The following is a 25139-nucleotide window of genomic DNA, read 5'->3' as shown; positions in this document are numbered from 1 at the left end:
CTTTTTAAAACCACACACTTAATTCCTAGTCAAAACAAACCTACTTCTGGCTCCAAAGTGTGACAAGTTAGGACAATGCTAAGTGCTTTTGAATATCCCAACCAAAGAATTTTAAACACTGAGTAAAAATCCCTCTTTTCTCTTATGTTTAACTTTCACTCTCGTCTCGGGATGTCACCATTTCTCTAGTTCTGCGTTATGATGGAGACTCTTCAAGCCAAAACAGGTCCTAAGTTTCTAAAGAGGAAACCAACAAGCAAAAAACTTAAAAATAATAGCAAATCCCACAACCGTTTAGGCCTTCTTTATGTATCATGAAAAAAAAACTTACTTTTTCTTCATTTGCTGGTCACTTTTAAAATTAAAACTTAGAAGAAAATCTGCTAGGTTTAATAGAGTAACCACCTTTGAATTTCTCATTATGAATTGTTCTATATACTTAAATTGGAGATAAACTAAAATATTTTAATTTGGCTTGTTCATATGGCAAAAATGAATAGTTTTCTTTTACTTTCCACACAATTTCCAGTATTTCTCTAAATGTATTTTTCCCTTTAAAAAGCTTGTGCAATTAAGCTAAATAACGAAGGTAGATCCTGCTCCATTATTTTAGCCAGAGTGCTCTCCTCCGAAAAACAAAAGCTGATATGCAACCAACTGAGGGATTATAGATAGTGCCTTACCAAATTCCCGGCATGAAAAACATGTCACAGACGGTGAAATCTGGTCTCCCCCATGTGAAATCTGGTCTTTTGCATGCTTTTACCCTATACTAGACAGATTTCACGGGGAGACCAGCATGTCTCAAAATGGGGGTCCTGACCCAAAAGGGAGTTGGGAGGGGTGGTGGGGACTGTTGCAAGATTATGTTAGGAGGGTTGCAGTACTGCTACCCTTGCTTCTGTGCCGCTGCCAGCAGCAGTACTGAAACTACCCGACAATAACCTTGCGACCCCCCGTCCCCCAATTCCTTTTGGGGTCAGGATCCCTACAGTGACAACACCATGACATTTCAGATTTAAATAGATGAAATCATGAAATTTACCATTTAAAAAATCCTCTGACCGTGAAATTGACTAAAATGGACCATGAATTTGGAAGGGCCCTAATGATAGACATCTTCTGATGTACTACATCCAATATATGTGAAACTGTCGGACAAGATTTTACAAACACTTCCTGGCAGAATTAGAATATTAGAATTAGAAAAACAGTACTTGTTCTAGAGTTATCCAAACTGCTGAGGTTGTGCGAATTGAAACATGTGGATGACATGCAAATAAACCTAAAGCTTTGCACACAAAAGCCTTCACTGCTTATCCCACAAGGTCTTTAGGAAACAGTTGATACTACAAGAACAGATGAATTTTAACAGTTTCTGCCACAGAAATGTCAATTTTAGAGATAGAAAACCAATTCACTTTAGTATCAGAGCATTTTGCAATATTTTGCCGGTTAGCAATAAATCAGACAATATTCAACACAATTTGATCAATTAGGTAACAGAAAAAGCTGTATGGGGATTTTTATTTTCCCTTGAAAAAATATGCTTATTTTGCACCAACTTCTCATTATGACGCTTGGAAGCCACTTTAATTTGCAATTTATTTACAGTAACTGCTTCAAGAGATAGTTGAAATCTTCACTACATTCTTGATAAAGATTTTCCTCAGCATGATGCAACTGCAGAATAACTGGGGATCATTAAATTTAAATAGGAATTCTGTGTGTTTAGTTTTGGATTTTAACCTTCTTATTCCTAAAGAAAGGGAATTTGAACTTGATGAAAACGGTAAGAGAATTCTGTTTAGGCAGACTTCAGCTTCTTTCTTTAGTCCAAGATTTCACTCAAGCATTATTTAAAAAGTCCCCTAGATTTGGCTGAAGTCAGTGACACTACAAAAGCGGTACATTCACTACTGTTTATTATTTTTTAAATTGTTTTTTGGTAATCACAAGCAAAGTAATATTCAGGGTCAATGGGTCCCTAACAAATTTAAATATTTTTGAAAATCCCACCATAAGATCTAATGTATGGGTGGAGAAAAATGGCTCAGACCTTCATGAAACAACTGCTTTCTCAAATTGAAAGAAAATATTAGCGAGACAGATAGCCACACACAAAGGGGTCGCTGCTATAAGACATAAAAAATATCAAACATGGCAAATGGCCACTTAGGGCTGAACGACAGATCAGAAGAAACTACCTATTAATTTGGACTGGAGACAGACCTAGAAACTAGGGCTGTCAAGCAATTAAAATTAATGCAATTAATCATGTGATTAATTGCATTGTTAAATAATAATAGAATACCATTTATTTAAATATTTTTGGATATTTTCTACATTTTCAAATACATTGATTTCAATTACAACACAGAGTACAAAGTGTACAGTGCTCACTATATTTATTTTTTATGACAAATATTTGCACTGTAAAAAAAATTGTATTTTTCAATTCACCTAATACAAGCACTGTAGTGCAATCTCTTTATCATGAAAAAGTTGAACTTACAAATGTAGAATTATGTACAAAAAATAACTGCATTCAAAAATAAAATTATGCAAAACTTTAGAGCCCACAAGTCCACCCAGTCCTACTTCTCGTTCAGCCAATTGCTCAGACAAGCACGTTTATTTACATTTACGGGAGATAATTCTACCCACTTCTTGTTCACGTCACCTGGAAGTAAGAACAGGCATTTGCATGGCACTGTTGTAGCGGGCACCGCAAAATATTTACATGCCAGATCCACTAAAGAGTCATATGTCCCTTCATGCTTCAACCATCATTCCCAGAGGACACGCATCCCTGCTGATGATGGGTTCTGCTTGATAACAATCTAAAGCTCTGTGGACTGATGCATGTTCGTTTTCATCCTCTGAGTCAGATGCCACCAGCAGAAAGGTTGATTTTCATTTTTGGTGGTTCGAGTTCTTTAGTTTCTGCATCAGAGTGTTGCTCTTTTAAGACTTGTGAAAGCATGCTCCATATCCTCCTTCCTCTCAGATTTTGGAAGGCATTCAGATTCTTAAACTTTGGGTTGAGTGCTGTAGCTATCTTTAGAAATCTCACAGGTACCTTCCTGTGTTTTGGCAAATCTGCAGCAAAAGTGTTCTTAAAATGAACACCATGTGCTGGGTCATCATCCGAGACTGCTATAACATGAAATATATGGCAGAATGCGGGTAAAACAGAGCCATAGACAAACAATTCTTCCCCAAGGAATTCAATCAAAAAATTTAATTAACTCGTGTTTTTTCAAACAAGCAGCATCAGCGTGGAAACATGTCCTTTCGAATGGTGGCCGAAGCATGAAGGGACATATGAACGTTTAACATATCTGGCACATAAATGTGCAATGCCAGCTACAAAAGTGCCATGCGAATGCCTGTTCTCACTTTCTGGTGACATAAATAAGAAATGGGCAGCATTATCTCCCCTAAATGTAAACAAACTTGTTTGTCTTAGCAATTGACTGAACAAGAAGTAGGACTGAGTGGCTAGTAGGCTCTAAAGTTTTATATTGTTTTGTTTTTGAATGCAGTTATGTAACAAAAAAAAATCTACATTTGTAAGTTGCACTTTCATGATAAAGAGATTGCACTACAGTATTTGTATGAGATGATACTAAACTGGGAGGTGTGGTAGATACGCTGAAGGGTACGGATAGGATACAGAGGGACCTAGACAAATTAGAGGATTGGGCCAAAAGAAATCTGATGAGGTTCAACAAGGACAAGTGCAGAGTCCTGCACTTAGGACAGAAGAATCCCATGCACAGCTACCGACTAGGGACGGAGTGGCTAGGCAGCAGTTCCCGAGAAAAGGACGTAGGGGTTACAGTGAATGAGAAGCTGGATATGAGTCAACAGTGTGCCGTTGTTGCCAAGAAGGCTAACAGCATTTTGGGCAGTATAAGTAGGAGCCTTGCCAGCAGATCGAGGGATGTGATCGTTCCCCTCTATTCGGCATTGGTGAGACCTCATCTGGAGTACTGTGTCCAGTTTTGGGCCCCACACTACAAGAAGGATGTGGAAAAATTGGAAAGAGTTCAGCGGAGGGCAACAAAAATGATTAGGGGGCTGAAGCACATGACTTATGAGGAGAGGCTGAGGGAACTAGGATTATTTAGTCTGCAGAAGAGAAGAATGAGGGGGGATTTGATAGCTGCTTCCAACTACGTGAAAGGGGGTTCCAAAGAGGATGGAGAGGGTTAGGTTGGATATTAGGAAAAACATTTTCACTAGGAGGATGGTGAAGCACTGGAATGGGTTACCTAGGGAGGTGATGGAATCTCCTTCCTTAGGCTATGTCTTCACTACCCACCAGATCAGCGAGTAGTGATCGATCTATCGGGGATTGATGCCTGTACTCCACCTTGGCAGGAGGAGTAAGCGGGGTCAACAGGGGAGCCGTACTGGTCGATTCGCCGCTGTGAGGACAGCCAGGTAAGTTGAACTAAGATACTTCGACTTCAGCTACGCGAATAGCATACCTGAAGTTGCGTATCTTAGTTCGAAAGCCCCCCAGTGTAGCCCAGGCCTCAGAGGTTTTTAAGGTCAGGCTTGACAAAGCCCTGGCTGGGATGATTTAGTTGGGGATTGGTCCTGCTTTGAGCAGGGGGCTGGACTAGATGACCTCCGGAGGTCCCTTCCAATCCTGATATTCTATGATTCTATGAGGTGAACTGAAAAATATTATTTCTTTTATCATTTTTGCAGTGGAAATATTTGTAAAAAAATAAAAATATAAAGTGAGCACTGTACACTGTATTCTGTGTTGTAATTGAAATCAATATATTTGAAAATGTAGAAAAACATCAACAATATTTAATGAATTTCAACTGGTTTTCTATTGTTTAACAATGTGATTAAAACTGCGATTAATCATGATTAATTTTTTTGAGTTAATCGAGTGAGTTAACGGTGATCAATCAACAGCCCTACCAGAAACCAAAACACCACACAGGGTTTCTTTACTATACAAGTTTAAATGTTAGAGAATAATTCCCCTTGCAATAAAAAATATGTAATTGCCTATCTTAGGGTAATGGCCAATCAATACAGTGGTGATAAAAGTTATTTAATTCGAACCCCCCCCGTTTATATTAATATGGTGTGTGTACTGCTGAATCATGTACTCAATAGTTTACTCGTACTTAATTACAGTTATAAATTCTGAAGTTTGGATATTGCAAGACCTCATTTTTGTACAGAGTATACTATGAATCTGGGATTTATAAATTTCAGAAAGGACTAGAAAGTTGATTGTAAGAGGCTCTATTAGGGTTGCCAACTTTCTAATCGCACAATATTAAATATCCTTCCCCCACCCCCACCCCTTCTCTGACCCCCTGCTCACCCCCTCCCTCTGTCACTCACTCTCCCCTACCCACTTTCATTTTCACTGGGATGTGGCAGAGGGTTGGGGTATGAGAGGAGGTGAGGGCTCCGGCTGGGGGTGTCGGCTCTGGGGTGGGACTGCGGATGAGAGGTTTTGGGGTCTAAGAGGGGCTCAGGGCTGGGGCCAAGGGGTTTGGAGTGTGGGAAGGGGTGCAGGCTCTGGCTGGAGGTGTGGGCTCTGGGGTGGGGCCAGAGATGAGTGGTTTGGGGTGCAAAGGTGGGAGCTCCAGGCTAGGGCCGAGGCGTTTGGAATGCAGGCTCTGGGACAGTGTGTGGGAGAGGGTTCAGGGCTGGGTCAGGCAGTTGGGATGTGGGACTGGGAGTGGGTTTGGGTGCGGGCTCTGGCTGAGTGGTGCACTTCCCTCAAGTGGCTCCCAGAAGCTGCCAGCACGTCCGGCTCCTAGGTGGAGGTGCCAGGGGGGTCCGCATGCTGCCCCCACTTGAAGGCGCCGTCCCCACGCTCCCATTGATTCCTGTTCCCAGCCAATGGGAGCTGCAGAGCCAGTGCTTGGACTGGGGTCAGCACGTGGAGCCCCCTGATCACCCTTGCACCTAGGAGTCAAGCTTGCCGGCTGCTTCCAGGAGCTGTGCAGAGCCAGGACCGGCAGGGAGCCCGCTTTAGCCCCGCTGCACTGCTAACCAGACTTTTAGTGGCCCAGTCAGTGGGCCGCCACTGTCCCTTTTTGATTGGGTATTTGGGTTGAAAACCGGATGCTCGGCAACCCTAGGCTGTATATGTCTTGCAAGCTGGACGTGACATTCACCTGCTCTGGAAATTTGGGAAAGAAAAGTAAAAGTTGTGTTCTTCCCTCAGGTTACAGATTGGTTAAGACAGGGGTCGGCAACCTACGGCACACGTGGCAAAGTCGGCACGCGAGATGATTTTTAATGGCACGCTGCTGCCTGCCGGAATCAGGGCATATCTCTCCAGCCCCCTGCTGTGAGCCACTCTAGGCAGGGGGCTAGGAGCACCCCTACGACCCTAGCCCACACACCCAAACCTCTGCCCTGACCCCTACACCCCCCCACACACCCTAGCCCCCTGCCCTGACCCCAGCACCCCCCACGACCCCAGCCCTGACTCCAGCACCCCCCAACATACCCAGCTCCCCACACCCCATGCCCTGACTCCTGCACCCTCCTCACACCCCCCAGCCCTGTGCTCTGACTCCTGCACCCTCCTCACACCCCCCGCAGCCCCCTGCCCTGACTCCTGCATCCCCCACACATACCCAGCACCCCCACACCCCATGCCCTGAAAAATCTTGCATCCCCCAAATTCCCACCCCCACCCTCGCACCAAACGGGAGCTCCTGCACCCCTTGCACCAAATTGGAGCTACCCAGGTAAGCACTCCACACCCAAACCTCTTGCCCCAATCCTGAGCCCCCTCCCTCATTCTAGCTCCTGGCCAGACCCTGCACCCCAGTCCCCAGCCTGCTCCTTCACCCCCTGCCCTGTGCTCAGTGCACTCCCACCCTCAGGTCAGTGAAGAGAGGGTGGAAGAAAATGGGCTAGAACCAGGGAGAAGGTAGGTACCCACTCTGTGTGGGCAGGGCCGGGATCCCAGACCAGCAGCAGGCTGAGTGGAGCTGGCAGCCGGGACCCTGGCTGGCAGGAGCCGGCGGACGGAACCCCAGACTGGCAGCGGACTGAGTGGCAGCGGGCTGAGCCGCTCAGCCCACTGCTGGTCTGGGGTCCCAGCCGCCAGCCCCACCCAGCCCGCTGCTGGTCTGGGGTTCTGGCTGCCAGCCCCTTGCCAGACAAGGTCCAGCCACAGGCCCTGCTCAGCCTGCTGCTGGCCTAGGTGAATGGAACCCCAGGCTGGCAGCGGGCTGAGCGGGCCGGTGGCGTAAGATCAGCATTTATTTTAATTTTAAATGAAGCTTCTTAAACATTTTGAAAACCTTGTTTACTTTACATACGACAATAGTTTAGTTATATAATATATAGACTTACAGAGACAGACCTTCTAAAAAACGTTAAAATGTATCACTGGCACGCAAAACCGTAAATTGAAGTGAATAAATGAAGACTCAGCACACCACGTCTGAAAGGTTGCTGGACCCTGGGTTAGGGCAACCTGCTTCTCTTGATGCTATGCTTTATAATCTGTGCTACAGGAGGGCCAGGGAGCAGTGGTAGAGTGGAAGAGGGGAAATATATAAGCCCTAGGCTAATTAAGGCGTGGTTCCCCGTAGACTAGGGAGGGTTGCTACAGGTTAATTGGAGCACCTGTAGTCAATTAAGGAACCTAATAAACCCCCCTGCTTCAGGCAGTCAGGGGAGGAGGAGGAAGCAAAGAGGACTGGAGCTTGGAGGTGTGTTGTAAGATTTGAAAAACCAGAGAACAGAAGTAAGGGAGACCCTGCCCCAGCAGGGGAGGGAGACTTCCTTCCCCAACATCTAAGGGCCGAAGGTTCCCCACCCAAGGGGGAAGAGGGTAAGAATCCACAGGGGTTGAGAGGGGCTAGGGCAGAGTGAGGAGGAAATCCAGACCCCTCCCCCACTTCTCTCCTCTACTACCTTCCTGGATCACTATCGGGGACCTCAGCGTCCCAAGAGCAGGGGCAAGGAGTGGCATCTTAGCCCCCTGCCAAGAAAAGCACAGGACCCACCATACTAACATCGGCCACCTTGCCACAACTCATTATAGATAATATAAAAATGTACTAACTATTTCAATCTTCCATGTACAATTTTAGAATGTTAAAATCCAATACAAAGTTTAACAGTATACCCTGTCCATCAATCCTCTATTTACATACACAGGGCCTGAGCATGGCACACTTATTCATGTGAATAATTTCATTATTTACCAAACGGGTGCACAATTAAGTCCTTATTTAGGGTTATATACTGCCCACTACAGAAAGTTGTTAAATCAAAACAAAACAAAAAAGCCACCACGCATGGATCAAGGAGAGAATAGATCCATTAAAGAATCAGAATGCCTGGGACACTGGTATTTCCATTTTGTACAATCCTTAATCATGGTCTCTTGCATCCAGCCTATGTGTGAGTCATGCATTTATAATACAGTTGTAAAAATAAAATGCCAAAATGTAGGTTGATAAATGGATGAGGTGGACTGTTAGCTCTGATGAATTTATTTGTATTTGCTTAGCAAAGAAGTATCTTAAGGCTTCTTGGGAGACCCTTACTGGTCAATAAAGTAGTAGTAACACTGATGGCTAAGAAAATAATAAAACTCCCAGACTAGACGTGGCATGTCATATAGTATTCTATTCTGTACAAAACAGTCTTAATTTCTACAAGTATTCCCCTTCTTCTATCCAAATTCTAAAACATGTTAAAGCACTCATGATGTTAAGTAAGGCTCTGAACACTTTAAATAAGCCAGATCTAACAAACAGAGAACATAAGTAAACAAAAAGTGCCATCTCACTGTACATAAAAAATAACCCAGGATGCTCACATTAACAGTGCTGTATGTACACTGAAAACCAAACCAAACCCACACTCTCTAATACACATTTTTCAGGATTTTTTTGTAGAAAAGGTTAAAAAAAATTCTGGTGAATGACTTACCCTAAGTAAAATCAAATAAAGTGAAACTTTGGGGGCACGTCTACACTGGCAGAGTTACACTGCCGGCAGTTACAGCACCGTTCAGAGAGCGCTGAAGGGAAACCGCTGTTGTGTTTCAGCTGCCTGCGCAATAGTGGGTTCACACTTGTGGCACCTGCAGTGATATTCGGAGCGTGCACTCTGGGCAGCTATCCCACAGAGCATCTATTCCTCTTCCACCACAAAGAGTGGAAAGGTGGAAGGGGTCGTGGGGCATCCTGGGTCCTGTCCCAATGCTCCATGATGTATTGTTTCGCATCCCAGCAATCCCTGGGCTTCCGTTCGCATTTGGCGCCATCTTTCAACGGTTCGTGTACTGCACTCTCTGCCTCTTCGGTCTGCATGAGTGGATCCCGCACTGTTGACCAGTATGTTGCTCGCTCTAACACGTCTCAAGTGGCAGTGGAGTTATTCCTTAAACTACAAAGGCAAGAGGAGTGCAACACTGATCTTGCAACACGTAGCAGCTATGACATGAGATTACCTGTGGCCTTCACGGAGGTGCTGACCACAGTGGAAGGCTGCTTTTGGGCTCAGGAACAAAGCACGCGATCCACCAAAGTATCCACAGTGGCCTTCGCAGTGGAGGTGGGGTTGCCACAGAGTATTGCGTCCAGCTCTCTGTAGAACTGGCAACTCATGGGCACAGCACTGGAGCAGCAGTTTGCCTTGTGGTAGGCGTTCTGCAGCTCCTTCACTTTGACCCTGCACTGCAGCATGTCCCTGTCATGGCCCCTTTCTGTCATGCACTGTGAAATCTGTCCATAGATATAATAATTCCTATGGTTGGAGAGCAGCTAGGACTGGACAGCCTCCTCTCCCCAAATGCTGATTAGGTCCAGTAGGTCAGCATTGCTCCAAGTGGTGGATCGCCTGGTGTGTGGAGCAGACAGGGTCACCTGGAAAGATGTGCTGTGACCACTGCACGCTTCACCGAACAAACAGGAAGGGGACTTTCAAAATTCCCAAGGAATTTAAGGGGTGAGAATGACGGTTGGTCACCTGAGGGCAGGGCAGTAGAGTTCAAACCGATGACCAGAGAGGCGAGAACACCTCCCGGCAGCCAATCGCAGCGCTGTAATTGACCAGGGTGTCTATAGTGGCACCGCAGCACTGTACCCCCAGCACAGAAAGATGTATGCCTCTCGTCAGGGTGGTTTTCTTACAGCCTTGCAACTGCACAGTTTCTGTGCACTAAGTGGCTTGGCAGTGTGTACATCTCAGGAGTTACAATGCAAAAAGCTGCTTTACTGTGCATAAACTTGCCAGTGTAGACAAGGACTTAGTAAACTTCATTTATGTTGGTTGATTTTTAAGTTAATATAAGCAACAAGCAATTCAACTAAATGAAACAGGAAAGGACAGATAAACTAGACCACATTTTAAAGGCTGTGCTTATCCAAAAGCAAATAATCTGTTCATTGAGAGTCTGTATCATAATGTGTACACAGTCAGTCTTAAAAAACTCAGAAGCTTTTCTGGGTTCCAACAAAACAGACAACACTAGAAGAATCCATCTACACTATGTAGAAAAAGCTTTCTATTTCATACGCTTGTTGAACAGTACATTTAACACAGTTGGAGGAAAACTGCCCTCTTGATGAAGTCTTGGTACTGTATTTATGCTTATGCCAATAGGTGATAAAAATATGGAGCATTGGAGATTAGTCACCTTCAGATGTCCAAAGCAGAAGGAAGAAGTGGTTTCTCTACCAACCTTCCCAAGCAAACTCTCTAATTGGGAAGCCTTTCAGAAATGCTATCTCCTTAGATACCACCACTGTACCATCATCCAAAGTATTACAGATGTACTGCATTGTAGAGATCTAAATTAGGTTACTTGGCTCCTTAGAGCAGTGTGTGTGTCTATATGGACACACAATACTCAACAGTCTGTGCTTAAATAATCATGATATTAACATTATTGTTCATTACACATTTTATAATGTGATCATCACTTCAGTATTTGTAGATACTGGATTCAGAAAAGTAATATACGGATGAGGAAAATAAGAGCAAAATTCTATTCAGCTTTAGGCTGAAACATTTAGTGATACATGACCATTTATACGTTAAAAGTTAAAGGAAATAAATAACTGGTAAAATGTTAACACTATAAAAGGAAGTGCCTTTCTTCACCCAGACTTTCAGATCACAGGTTTTTCATAACCCAAATGCAAAATATGATATCACAGGATGGGTCCTCCCTCCCCAAAGGTGTGAGTAGTCTACACCCAAGCAAACAAAACACATTCAAAGGCTTCCCTTCCCAAAAGTTAACAGGCCAAATGTCACAAGGATACAAGAACAGTTCATGCAAATATGCCTCCCTCTGAAGGATTAAGCCAATATCTTTTAAAAAAATAAGTTCTCCACCGCAGGGTTCAAGTGGAAAACTACCTTCTCTCCTTCTCTAGCTTGGTCTCTCTCCAACAAGATTGCCATTGTTTGTTTCCTTCTTTTATATTTGGCAGCAGGACTTGATAGGTCATGAACAGGGCCCTACCAAATTCACGGCCACGAAAAACCTGTCAGACTGTAAAATCTAGTCTTACCATCTACTATGCAGACCAGATTTCACAGGGGAGACCAGCATTCCTCAAATTGGGGGTCCTGACCCAAAAGAGAGTTGCAAGGGGGTTGCAAGATTACTTTGAAGGGGTCGTGACATTGCCACCCTTACTTGTGCTCTGCCTTCAGAGCTGGGCAGCCGGAGAACAGTGGCTGTTGGCCAGGAGCCCAGCTCTGAAGGCAGTGCCCCGCCACCAGCAGTGCAGAAGTAAGAGTGGCGATACCATACCATGCCACCCTTACTTCTCCACTGCTGCCTTCAGAGCTGGGTTGCCGGAGAGTGGCGGCTGCTGACTGAGGGCCCAACTCTGCAGGCAGCAGTGCAGAAGTAAGGGTGGCAATACCATACCAGGCCATCCTTACTTCTGCGCTGCTGCTGGCAGCGGCTCTGCCTTCAGAGCTGGGCTCCCAGCCAGCAGCCGCTGCTCTCCAGCTGCCCAGCTCTGAATGCAGTGCCGCTGCCAGCAGCAGTGCAGAAGTAAGCGTAGCAGTACTGCAACCCCCCTACAATAACCTTGCGACCCCTGTCCTCCACAACTCCTTTTTGGGTCAGGACCCCTACAAATACAACACAGTGAAATTACAGATTTAAATAGCTAAAATCATGAAATTTAGAATATTTAAAATCCTATATCCATGAAATTGACCAAAATGGACCGTGAATTTGGTAGGGACCTAGTCATGAAGTTCAGTTGTGTGTATTCCAAACCCTTTAACTATTTCTTGTCTGCTTTCATCTAGCAGAGTGGACAGGGAAACAAAGTATTGAGCTAAGGTTGCCCAAGTGGATCCCAGACCTAATAAACTAGGGGCCTATTTGGCTCATATGTATATTACACCCCTTAACACTGGATAACAGAGGTGAATGATATTAGGTGGCAGTTAGCACCTTTACAGTTAAACTTGGGTGAAGAGCCAAGAAACTGAGAAAAATTATAATAAGAAAATTACTTAACCAGGACAGATATTTAAAAGAAATGAAGACACAAACACACTCCACACTTCCAATAATATTAATTTTATAATAATCCATATTTGGGCCACTGAGCCGTGTCCCTATTTGAGTCTAGTCCTGATGCTCTTATCAGTCTTGGTCTGGCCCACTACTAAAATCCAAAATTCACAATTTTACACTGCTAGAATCAGGCATAAAGATCTGCAGAGTGATCTCTTCCCTGTCACATCACTGCTGCCCAAATGTGTAAGAAGAAAAAAATTATTTTTACAGGTTGAACAAACTTTCTACTAAATAGATCAGTTTTCAGTGGGTTGCACTGAATGGTCTTGCACTGCTGATGAAAAGAGCACATCAGAATTAGCAGCATCCTACCACAAAACAAGTTTTAGAAAACAAGGAAAAGCCTACAGCACTAAAATTATTCAATTTTTACTTACAATTTAAAAAAATGCAGATGTGCAAGCTAAAAATAATGGTTGCTTACAACTCAATGAAAATTAGGTACAAGAGCATTTGTGTATTCACATTTAAAACAAATGCAAATTTGGTATAAAATAAAATATGATCAGCTTGCCTGCCACAAAAGAGGAGAGGTTTTGTTTGAGCAGGAACTCCTAAGGCATAATTTCTGTTCTTAAACAGACGTACTAAATAGCCTTAGACAAGTTACAAACTCTTTGATAAACCCTTCTATAAAACAGGGATAACAGGATTCTCTCTCACACAGAGGTGGACATTAGTTAGTGAGTTAAATTCACATGGCAACATGTATTATTATTATTATTATTTCGACTACAGTAGTGGCTATGAATCTCAGTCAACGATCAGGGCCCCACTGTGCTAAATACTGTACAAACAATCAACCAAGATGAAAATCTTGGCTCAGAGCACTTGCCATCTAGGCATCAGACAGGACAGAACAGGTAGATGAGATGACTATGTGAGGCTGGGAGGATGAGGTAACAATTAAAAAAAAAAGCAAACAAAAAACAGTATTGCATAAAAACAGAAGTTTCAGCTTGCCACTTGCCTAACAAATGCCAGAAAGTACTGATTTGTAAATATCGCTATGTAGGTATGTTTTAGGGAGGGACTGAACTTCAATGGAGTTTTACCAGGTAGGAAATTATACCAGATATGAATCTGACCCAGAGTTTCAACATGGAAAGCACTGTATGGCCTCCTTACTGCAGGAGGCAAGGAAATTATTCTACACATTTGATATGTACTGATAATAAAATATGTAACAAACAAAATGCCTCTTGAAATGTGTGTGTGTTAACTGAAGTAGCTTCATTCTTTACTTAGAATATAGGAAAACAAAATAAATATTATGAAAGTTTCAAAGATGGAAACAATAGAGTCCCATTTATCGTGCAGGAGGGTATAATTTCTGATCCTGAAACATATGGCTATCAAATGGAAATCTGAAGTATTAACCCAAATGCACAATCATTTCAGAAGCAGAGATGGTTCCTGCAAAGTAATCTGGTTTAAAATAACCTCTACATAACCGATATAACACGAATTCGAATATAACATGGTAAAGCAGTGCTCCGGGGGGGAGGGGGGCGGCGCGGGGCCCTGCATGCTCCTGTGGATCAAAGCAAGTTCGATATAACGCGGTTTCACCTATAACATGGTAAAATTTTTTGGCTCCTGAGGACAGCGTTATATCGGGGTAGAGATATAGTATAAAGGACTGCCCTACTAACAGGAACTATTAACAAGCTTTAACAATCTGTACAAATATTTACTGAGATGATGAAAAATGTATTAAATGTCAGATAGATACCTGAAGACTGGTAAGAGGAATTAAAGTAACATGCATGTAGTTTCAAGGTTTCATTATACATTCAATTAAACAAAAAGACATTATGTAATTAAATCCTAATTTAATTTTAAAGTCTATAGAAAACTTTAAGAAATGTGATCTATAGAGTATGTGTAAGTTAACCAGAAATGCCATTTAAACTAGTTTTATTTTTTTAAGTTACATCTATTTTTTTAATAAAAGTTTTTCAAAGAAAATAAATGAGCAAGAACAGAAATTATAGTATAGGCAAGAAAATTTTACAAATGTGGTAGCTCTCCATCCCAAGATGCAAAACAGAAAATAAATTTTGGTGCAGTACCACACACCTATTTGTAATCTGAAATGCACTACCTGAAAAAAACAACCACACAATAGACTGGTCAGTTATGATACTTTTATTCCACCATGTAGAGAGAGTCTAAGGACTAAGTTACTTTTTAGGATTTTGGTATTGTAGCACATGTTATGCATCCTAATAGTCTGCACTTTTAAAAAATACATCCTCCATCCTACAAATGCACAGAATATGGATGGGAAAGACCCAAAACTGATAGATATTTAAAATCTCTATCACAAAACTAAAAATAAAAACAAAAAGCTCTGAAATGCGTAACTAACATTCACAAAGACATGCTAAAACAATAGAGAATCCAGGCTAAGGAATCTTCTGATAGCACAATAACTATAAGAATAATGGCTGTTCACTTGGTCCCTTGCTCTGTGGGCAAGCAGAGATTGGAAGCAATGGAGAGACAGCCAACTAAGCTCCTGTAGTAGGCAGGGACTACCTCACATTGCTATCTTTCTGATGAAGAGAGGCATGGGACCTCTGAAGAAGTAGGGAGAATGAAATGGGAGGAAAAATTGGTATATGTCAGTCCATACCTGAAAGTGGCTTTTTTGGGGGGGGGGGGGACGACGTGTAGAACATTTAATTTGATATTGGAAGGCCTCCTGGGCAAATCATATTTTTGAACTATACGCAACTGACCCTCACACCTTAACATGCAGTTTCACTCTGAAAACTGACTTTGTAAAAATACATGTATGTGTGTACATATATTCTCAATTACTTCCATAACAATTTTCTCAGGCTTTGTCTACACCACTACTTTTGTTGGTTGGGGTGTGAAAAATACACCCCTGACCGACATAAATTTCACCGGCAAAAGTGCTGGTGTGGGCAGAGCTATGCTGGCAGGAGAGGCTCTCCTGCTGACATAGCTAACTGCCACTCATTGGGGGTGGTTTAATTATGCCAGCACTGCTGGCAAAGAGCAGCTACACAGGAGACCTTACAGCAGCATAGCTGTGCTGCTGTAGGTCTGTAACATAGACAGAACCTCAGTTTACAAGCAATAATTAGGTCCCTACCAAATTCATGGTCCATTCTGGTCAATTTCACAGCCATAGGATTTGAAAATTAGTCAGTTTCACATTTTCAGATGTTTACATCTGAAATTTCACAGTGTTGTAATCGTGGGGGTCCTGACCCAAAGAGGGGCATGGGGGTTGCAATGCTGTTGTAGGGGGGTCATGGAATTGCCACCTTCACTTCTGTGAAGTCTTCAGAGCTGGGCTCTGAAAGCAGCAGCTGCAGCTGGAGGAGGCTCCTGGAGGTGGCGGTGAGTCTGATCTCCCCCATGCTGCTGGGAGCACCCTAGCCAGGGGCTCCTAGCTGCTAGTCCAGACCAGCTAGGGTGAGACAGGACTTGCTGTTCCCCTGCACACCCTCTCAATGAAGTAACTTAGAAACTGAGCTACATGTCATTCCTAGACCCATCTAACTAAGTTGCACGTGAACTAAACTGGCCTGCCAAGAATTTACTATATTACAAAATTATTTCTTGATTGCTTTGCTTATTGATCACCTGTACTGGTAATCAATGTTTACAACATAGTCATCAACAAATTCCACATATTGTCACAGATTAAATTTAACAAAAACAGAAAGGGAGATGGGGGCGGGCAATAAAATTTCAGATCTCCATTTATTAAGTTAACTATAAATAGAATAATTCTTCATGTTACAATAGTATCTAAAGTTTTCATTACTTATTCAATTTACCAATATGTATAATGGAAAGAAAATTGCACATGAGAAGTCTCCTGAATGTCTGACATTTGTTTTGATGGCCAGAGTCCATACACTTCAAAATAAAGATAAATATTAAAAGCAAAGCACATGCTGGGTTTTAGAGGCACAACTTCAATTAAAATCAATGAGAATCACACACCTAAAATCCTACACAAAAATCTAACAACATTTATCACTATTTTTTACCTTATATGTTGTTTACCATTTCTTTTCCATATAAACTCTAATCCTCCAAATAGCTTATCTACCTGCTCTTTATATTCCAAAACATGACATAGTCTAGGTATGACAGGCACTATGCATGGATAGTGCAGTTATGGGGGGCTATAGAAGACTAGACAGAAAGAAGGCTAGTTGAATAAAGGTTCCTATTTTTATAACCTACGTAAAAAGAAAGCTGTGCTTTCTTATTAATACTATGATGATTACTCTTATTATAGACAGTCACATTTCTGAAGAGTTGAGTTGGGCTTCCTAACTTTTGATGCTGTTCTTTTTAGGACATATTTGAGATAAAAAAACCAAACTCAATGTATTAGTTTGTATACATGTATTTAAATATAGACAAACTTTTACCTACCTTTGATGTCTAAAAAACAGATTTTAAAGATTTTGTCTGTAAACACTACGTTCTTCAACACTTATATATCCAAAAACCAACATTCTCCAGCACCATCTAAAAATACAAACAGTACACAAAAGTCAGACTGATTTTAGCATAATTGGGCTCTTTAAAAAAAAATTAAGTACAAAAATGAATAATGCTGTTAACTTACAATACATTCTTTTTCATTTTAATTCTTTAGCTATGTTAATATAGTATTTTGGTTATGATTTTAAATGCACCAAATTCAAGAAATCAATAGTTATGGTTCCCAAAGCAATAACACCATTAAAATGACCACCTAATATGTTAAAAATTACATAAAATCAATACTGAACATATAGACTAGAAGTTAAAGAAAAATACTGAAAGAAAATTAAACTATATCTAGTACAACTTTGGAGAATTAAAATCATTTAGAGCAGTGGTTCCCAAACTTGCTCCGCCGCTTGTGCAGGGAAAGCTCCTGGCGGGCCATCCAGTTTGTTTACCTGCCGCATCCGCAGGTTCAGCCCATCGTGGCTCCCAGTGGCCGTGGTTCGCTGCTCCAGGCCAATGGGAGCTGCTGGAAGCGGCGCGGGCCGAGGGACGTACCGGACGCTGCTTCCAGCAGCTCCCACTGGCCTGGAGCTGTGATCAGCCGAACCTGCGGATGCAGCAGGTAAACAAACCGGCCCAGCCCGCCAGGAGCTTTCCCTGCACAAGCGGCGTAACAAGTTTGGGAACCACTGGTTCAGAGATAACTTTCAGAAGAGAAACTTAAAATTATAAGTTGCAGTTTTCACAGACAACTTTGTTAAAGAACAAATCTAATAATAAAATGCCATCTGTTAGTATTTGTGTTCTCAAAAATAAATAAAATATGGATTAATTTATTACAATGGATAGAATTTTCTGTACCTACATACATTTACATGTCAGAAATCAAATTAAATTTTCAAACTGTGGAGGGACATGACATATTGATTCATCTAGAATTTAATTTATATGTTAAAATGCCAAGGAAAGACACTCCACCGATTGCCAAGACAGCATGATCAGGTCAATAGTTCAGCTATCAGTCTAACACATACAGTAAGTAGTTTCATTTATCTTTAATTATTTTATTGTGGTCAACCATATTTCTCCAGATAAGTATTTGTTTTTGCAGGATTGGAGCCTATGATTGCAATGTGTAGTTTGTGGGTGGACAGCTGCATCAGTGTAAGGCTCCATTAATCATATAAACAGACTCCACATAGACACTGTAGCCTACCCACAGGATACCCAAGGCAGGATCAGGGCCACAGTGATTAAGTACATTTAATGGCAACTATTTTTTGTCAAAAATTCTAAATCTGTGTAGCATGCCTGCTATAACTGAGAAGCTATACTATCTCAGCTTTGCTGTATGGCTTTATCTGTACTGCCAACGTTTGAGCTATACAGTCAATTTTTTATTTTTTTAATCTTCAATAAAAAGTCAGTAAATGAGGGCTTTATGCTGTACCCAATGAAGATGATTGTAAAGTTCCCAGTAACTTCAGTGGTGCAAGACTAGGTGGTAAATAACTTTCTTCTGAAGGATTCTTAAATCAAACTGGTTCCATCAGTCTCTGAAGATGAACTTTTCAAATAGACTCTCTGCCCAGAAAGTATCAAAGGAGAACTATTTATTATATAGGTTTTATATATATTTCAATTACTCTATGACTGCATTTATAATGTTTGTAGAAAAAACCTGAATTAAGCTATTTTTTTTTAAAAGTGCATTTTAGTGACAATTCTTTCTAGACTACTTGAAAAATACAACAAAAATAGCAAGAATGAGATTTGTCATAGTCGTAGTTTAAAAACAAATCCTCTGCTCCCCGATAGTACATTACATATATTTCTACTTTTTATCATGAGACAGCCCCACAAATAAACAAAACAGACAAGTTTATCAGTGGTATATGGATATACAACTCCCTTGATTGAGGTATAAAAAATTGAGAACTGATGTTTTCTGATTAAACAGATTTCATTCTTGAAAAAAAATTCTTGGTTACTTGGACTGGTCTGAATACCACACCTCTATTCTGAGCAGAAACTTATTCTTCCATTTTTGTAAAATCATCATTGGCGCTCTCAAGAACCAAAGTCTTTGTGGCAGAGTTAAATTTAGATTATCAAGTAAATAACCTAGGACATAATTTTCGGCTGAGGTCTGGCGGCTGAAGCTGTGCTTGTCACCACAGAGAGCAGTTATATAAATTTGGACTATGTTTAAAGAAAGAATGGCATTCCTAACACTTTTTCTTTTTAACTCCTCCCTCCCGCCAACCCCTTCGTTCCCTACTGTTGCTATTCATGTACATCTTTTGCTATTTTATTACTATTACCCCAACATTAACATTTCATGTCTATGGTAGCATTGTCTGGTTTTATTTGGTCTGGTCTTGCAGCTTTGACATGTTGTAAAACTGCGTAATTGGCTAATTCTACTGGAGATCCCCTGAGGCGTACAGTATTTGGAATCATATCATCTACTCTTTTGTACTTTTCATTGTCTGTTTCTGTAGAAAAATCAATAAAAATTAATCAAAACGATTTTGGATTACTATTGTTCTTAAGTCTACTATACAGTATACAACTCTATTGTAAGCCTTATGAAATCATAAAAATTTACAGACAGCTAGAAAAAATATGTATTCACTCTTACTATAAGAAAAACAAGCTCAATATTTTACTATTCTTAAAAAAAAAAGTTACCAAAAAAAAAAAATGTGGGCAAATAACATAGAAATGGCCATGCTAGGTCAGACTAATGGTACATCTAGCACAGTAACCTGTCATCCAACAGTGGCCAGTGCCAGATGCTTCAGAGGGAATGAACAGACCAAAGCAATTATCGAGTGATCATCCCCTGTCATTCAGTCCCAGCTTCTGGAAGTCAGAGATTTAGGGATATCCAGAGCATGGGATTGAGTCCCTGACCATCTTGGCTAACAGCCACTGATGGACCTATCCACAGATTTTCCATTGCTGCAGTATAAAGTAAGCCATTTCTAATAAAAATAAAAACAGGATATATATTCTAAACTAAATTTAAAAAATAATCTAAAGATGTAACAAATAGCCAAACATGTTAATATTTGCCTTCAGTTGGCCCATTATGTCATCCTCCACTGTCCACTTGTTAAAATGTTCATAACAAGCATGCTTTCATCCGAGCTGTTCATCAATCTTGAAATGTGCTCCTTGTAAACATCAGCAAAGCTACCTCATTATCCATCTTCAAAACTCTCCTTTGCCGTGATGCCTACTGTCATAAATATAAAGGGAAGGGTAAACCCCTTTAAAATTCCTCCTGGCCAGAGGAAAAATCCTCTCACCTGTAAAGGGTTAAGAAGCTAAAGGTAACCTCGCTGGCACCTGACCAAAATGACCAATGAGGAGACAAGATACTTTCAAAAGCTGGGAGGAGGGAGAGAAACAAAGGGTCTGTGTGTCTGTTGGTATGTTGCTTTTGCTGGGGATAGACCAGGAATGGAGTCTTCGAACTTTTAGTAAGTAATCTAGCTAGGTATGTGTTAGATTATGATTTCTTTATATGGCTGAGAAAAGAATTGTGCTGAATAGAATGACTATTTCTGTCTGTGTGTCTTTTTTGTAACTTAAGGTTTTGCCTAGAGGGGTTCTCTATGTTTTGAATCTAATTACCCTGTAAAGTACCTACCATCCTGATTTTACAGGGGTGATTCCTTTACTCCTATTTACTTCTATTTCTATTAAAAGTCTTCTTGTAAGAAAACTGAATGCTTTTTCATTGTTCTCAGATCCAAGGGTTTGGGTCTGTGGTCACCTATGAAAATTGGTGAGGATTTTTACCAAACCTTTCCCAGGAAGTGGGGTGCAAGGGTTGGGAGGATTTTGGGGGGAAAGACGTGTCCAAACTACATTTCCCAGTAAACCCAATTAGAGTTTGGTGGTGGCAGTGGATATTCCAAGGACAAAGGATAAAATTAATTTGTACCTTGGGGAAGTTTTAACTTAAGCTGGTAAAAGTAAGCTTAGGAGGTTTTCATGCAGGTCCCCACATCTGTACCCTAGAGTTCAGAGTGGGGGAGGAACCTTGACACCTACAGAACACTTGACAACACCTAGGCTGTTCATGTGCACCAGTCACTGCCTACCATGATGACTAATATTTCTCATTGTTCACTTGTACTCCCCCATCTACCAGTTGTCTCATCTTATGGACTACGAGCTCCTTGGAGCAGGGACTATCTTTTTGTTCTGTATGTGTACACACCTAGCAGAATGGGGCTCTGGTCAATGACTAGGGCTCCTAGACGCTATGATATTACAAATAGTAAACAGCAACATTAAGTTAGATTCATGAACAGATAGATCATATATTAACATGTCATACTTAATTTATTTGTTCCTGAATCCAACTGGTTTTCAAATACAAAAAAATAATTTCAATGTGTGTATGAATATGAGTAAACACAAAACATTATGTTTGCATGTTGATGCAAAGACAACCATAAGCTTGAGGCTGGCACCAGACCCCTGGGCATTCCTTGACACTAAAAAGTGAATTTCTTAAAACTGCACAAATGTTTGATGAAAAGGGTGAGTGGAAATGAAGATCTGATGTTGTTTTTCAAACTGACAAAATGTCCTTACAAAGCAGATCTCTCTGTTTTCTTGAGGTGTTGTTTTCTTTTTACATTACCTGGTCTAGCTTAATTTTTTTTTTTCATTATTTTATACTGTCAACACATTTTGTCCAAATATAAGAGGAAACAGTCGCATACCGTAAGAAGTTACAATCTAGATCCCAAATCCTGCAATTGGATCTGTCCAGGCGGGGTCCTTGTGCCCAGGTGGAGCCCTATTAGTTTTAATGAGGCTCTTAGTGGGGGTAGGGCTCTGTTCATGCAAAACCACAAAAAAGCGTGTGCGTGCTTAAAAGGAATTCCTATAAGAAGTCTATAAGTTTAGCAGCTAAAAATTCACAGTTGCTTCAGCTTTTTCTTCTTGAGAAGGCCAAATTCTACACTGATATAAATTCAATAATTCCAACCAAGTTAATTGTGTTACATTATTGTAAATAAGCCTAGTCTATAGCCCACTAAGGAAATGAAAAGATTCACGTTGAGTTCATAGGTGGGTTTGGACCAGGACCAACAGATACAGAATTCAGACCACTTTCCCCAGTTAATGGAATATTTAGGAAAGAAGCCATTTCAGAACCAGCAAAATAGATTTTAGTATCCAACAATGAATTTCCACTGAAAGACGTTTCTTTTCCTTGCATGAAAATAAATTAAACAAATTAGTTGGAAGGAACTGGAGGGAAATTAGCTAATTTTTTAGTTTTAGGAACAAGCAAGATATAGTAAGCAAATTATTTTCAAATTATACGTGTCATGTGATCTACAACATAATATATCTCTCTCTAGATACATATGATGCTCTTTTTCACTGTTTAGAAGGTTTCAAGTACATTCACCTCTGACTTATGTTAGTTGATATAATCCTAACAGCATTTTATAGTTCCAAGGCAGCCTCTGCCTATAAAAACTCTGACATCAGTTTTTCATAATAATGCCCCTCCTCCCCCCACCCCTGCACACCCCGTTGGACATAAAGTTAAAGACTCTTTGAAAAAACTGTTTAATACAGTTGTGGTAATGAATACTTTAGCTGCCGAGCAGCTATTTTCAACCTCATCCTCCATTTTCAGGCATTTAAACTTTTTTAAAAGTTACCATTTGGGCAGGAGTTTTAATTTTGGTTGATTTTGAGATATAGTGATTACCATTTTACTGCTGACATTTATTGTTTGAAAGTACACCAATACTAATTACTTTCAAACAGTAAATTTTAGCATTTAAATGATAACCACTGTATCAAAGAGTGAAAAAAAGAATGCTTTTAACCAGATTAAAAATAAATATAAAACCATGAATACTCTTGAGATGTTACCTTTTTGAAAAGTAAAAAAAATGGCATGTTGAGTGAGAATGATAAGTGTTTGATTGCAAAATTTGATTTTTTCGAAGTATAAACATTTTCAGGAGATAAGCACAAAGCCACACAATGTTCAAACATGTACAAATCTGTGATGTATTGATTGCACAAAGAAATGTATCTGCACCATTCTTTATGTATTTCCATAGGGAAGAGTTGGACTGAATGTCTGTATTACAGCAGACCACCAGAAGATGTTATAGAGGCTTTAGCTGGAGTTCCATAGTGAAGGTTAAATTGAATTTTGCACTTAAAACAGAGACTCAACCTTTTTTAAGTAGGAAAAATGCAGTGTATTATCACCAAAAGTTACATCACTTACCCCGCACAATTATACCTTGCTACTAGTACAGGAGAACCTAGAAGTAAAATTAACTAGACAATGACTATAAATTAAAAGTTAAACTAATTGGCATACTGACAAAATTCAGAGAACTGCAAAAGATAAACAAAGAGTGTAGAGAGTAAATTCCACTTTTAAGTTATGAAAGCTGAAATTCTAAAATGCTATTTATAATATATTGCACGAAATATATTATTAACTATTTTAAATACAGTATATAATATATGCTACAATTAAGTATAATTTCTAACTTTCATCTCTATCCAAATATAAGGGGGTTTTTTGGGGTGGGGGAAAAGGAAAAAATGGTTTGTTTACATTATGTGATTATTAAAAATATATTCTGAAGAATCACTGGGCTGAGGTAAGTAATAAACAGCACCAATATTCATCCACTAATTAGTTAATGTTTATACAGCTCTTTGAAATTGTAATCCATGAAACAAGCACCCAATATCTTACCCACTATCATCTCTCTCTTTTTTGCTAGCTGTCACACAGATTCTCTCAGATAATATTGTGATCACTATGCTCTTACTCCAAGCTGTCCATCTTCCCTCTTTGGGATTTAATAACAGCATCCAATGGACATTGATCCTGCTTTGTATTTAAGGCCTATCAAGAAGGAATTTTGTTTTCAACAAGATCTGCCAGCTCAGGAAGCAACCTGTTTACAGGGACGCAAAGGATCCAAATGTTTCTAAGTTTTGACATGGTTTTCATAGTACTCCATTCTATGATCTTTAACTAAACATTGCCTCTCTGTTTTTAATTAACAAAGTATTTAATGACATTTTATCTGAACTGAGAACCTTCTTCTTTACTGAGGTCAGTCAGAGTCCCATTGACAACAACTCATCAACTAAAATATTAAATTTAGATGCAAGTGTCCATCTTTGTCTTTAACACATAAAATATATCTTTCAATTTATTATGAATCTCTTCAGATTTACTGGCCAGCATTTCTAATACGTATTTGCTGATCAGGGGTGGGAAGGAAAGAGGTGTATGGCAAAAAAAAAAAAAAAAAAATCCTACCAAGATAGCCAATAGATCAAGACTGAGTGCCAGAACAACTTTTCAAAGGGACAATATCTTTGCAAACATTTGTAACCCTAGCTCACAACTGAAGTTTAAACACCACAGCAAACTTGATTTGAAATAATCTTATGACGGTGGAGTTATATAGCGAAATGCTGATATGACCAATTTTTAAAGAAAAAAATTACAGAGATGCAGACAGTGAGAGTTATAGACCTAAAAGCATCTCTGTGTCCTGTAGCCCATAAAGCTAGCTTTAGCATTTATTTTATTAAACAGTAATGCAAGGCATCCAGAGGCCTGTATTCTGTAAGACATTGGCTTCAGCAGTTACGATAAGGCTTGAGGCCTATGAACTTTGGCTCAGATAAATGGCCTTATGGTCACCCCTAATATTGGGGAACTGACAATAGAGCATTTAAGGGGAAAGTCTGACCAAAACACCAGCCAATCACAGGAACATGAGCTAACACCAGCTCTTGGCTATCTTAGGATGGGAACATCTGCAGATGTTTGACCACAAGAGTGCCATGGCAACGAACTGATGTATCTGATAAGCTGAGATCATTAATATACTAAATGATAGGAGAAGGGCACCCCAACATTAGTAGGGTGAGGAAATACAAATAAGGAGCATGGGAGAAACCCCTCCTGAATATACATGAGACATAGTGGCATCAGCGTAACATATTATAGAAGTTGTAT

At 40.5% G+C, this 25139-nt stretch overlaps 2 protein-coding genes across 8 annotated transcripts in view; one reads left to right on the top strand and one right to left on the bottom strand.

The window, feature by feature from the left end:
- ORC4 (origin recognition complex subunit 4) overlaps positions 1-25139 on the top strand; it is a 407571-nt gene that overhangs the window by 228403 nt on the left and 154029 nt on the right. The window lies entirely within an intron of this gene.
- The window catches only part of MBD5 (methyl-CpG binding domain protein 5), a 269324-nt gene that overhangs the window by 176833 nt on the left and 67352 nt on the right, over positions 1-25139 (bottom strand). For 6 of the 7 annotated variants that reach the window (XM_073305424.1, XM_073305421.1, XM_073305422.1 and 3 more), the window contains exon 2: positions 17021-17116. The exons of the other annotated variant lie outside the window; for it this stretch is intronic. The gene's annotated coding sequence lies outside the window, so the exon portion shown is untranslated. The remainder of the gene's footprint in view (positions 1-17020; positions 17117-25139) is intronic. 7 annotated transcript variants of the gene reach the window in all.

The sequence above is a fragment of the Lepidochelys kempii genome, chromosome 11, assembly GCF_965140265.1.
Source record: "Lepidochelys kempii isolate rLepKem1 chromosome 11, rLepKem1.hap2, whole genome shotgun sequence".
NCBI lineage: Eukaryota > Metazoa > Chordata > Testudines > Cheloniidae > Lepidochelys > Lepidochelys kempii.
Note: the sequence above shows the minus strand (reverse complement) of the source record. Positions and strands in the feature narration are given on the sequence as shown.